Source organism: Hydra vulgaris, chromosome 15 (genome assembly GCF_038396675.1).
Source record: "Hydra vulgaris chromosome 15, alternate assembly HydraT2T_AEP".
In the NCBI taxonomy this organism is placed as follows: Eukaryota; Metazoa; Cnidaria; class Hydrozoa; order Anthoathecata; family Hydridae; genus Hydra; species Hydra vulgaris.
In genome coordinates, this window is record NC_088934.1 from 28,625,201 (window position 1) to 28,625,962 (window position 762).

The 762-nt window shown below is 30.7% G+C and overlaps 1 non-coding gene across 1 annotated transcript; it reads left to right on the forward strand.

Annotated features, from left to right (window-relative positions):
- The first annotated feature begins 227 nt into the window (after nucleotides 1-227).
- On the forward strand, nucleotides 228-301 carry trnai-aau (transfer RNA isoleucine (anticodon AAU)). Its single transcript has one exon. It is a non-coding gene; the product is annotated as a tRNA-Ile (tRNA).
- Nucleotides 302-762: the final 461 nt, after the last annotated feature.

The following is a 762-nucleotide window of genomic DNA, read 5'->3' on the forward strand; positions in this document are numbered from 1 at the left end:
AGATAATTTAGTGTCGTAGACGTATTTAATATTTATGATAAAAGACACGTAAAAGCATCGATAAAAAAAGGTTTATTACAAGTGCGATTCTCGAAAAAAAATATTTCTTGGGGTCAATGTGCCACCCCTGACCCCGGTCGCCTTCTACTTATTTGCCTGACCCCCAACCATCACGACGTTAAACATTAATCTTGAAATGCTAAATTTAACATTATGAAAATAGTAGAGGCCGGTTAGCTCAGTTGGTTAGAGCGTCGTGCTAATAACGCGAATGTCGTGGGTTCGATCCCCATACTGGCCATTGGTTGTTTTTAATAGTAGCCCTTCTTTTTTAACAGTAGCCCTCCTTTTTTACTCCATACTTACCATTGACGGTTTTTAACAGTACTTTTTACAAGTTTTTTTTAAAAAGAAACCAAGCTAATACCATAAAATTTTTTGTTCTAAGGGTTCTATTTCCTCAATAAGTTACTAAAAGTTTAATGAGTTTGTTAGTTATAATATACGCTTTACCAATTCTATTCGAAATAGTATTACACTCGATTTCGAGATTAAATTACATTCTGTTCAAAATTGAAAGGAATTACATTTGATTTTTATAGAATTCCATTCAATTGCACGCACAAGTTTATTAAAACTCATATAAATTGTTTTCTTATTTAAAAAAAAAACAAAGTGTTTTATCTGTTATTTTAGTAATAATTGCACTTTTATTATTATCTGTTAGCAAGATATTAATAATATTGCACAAGTATCATTATT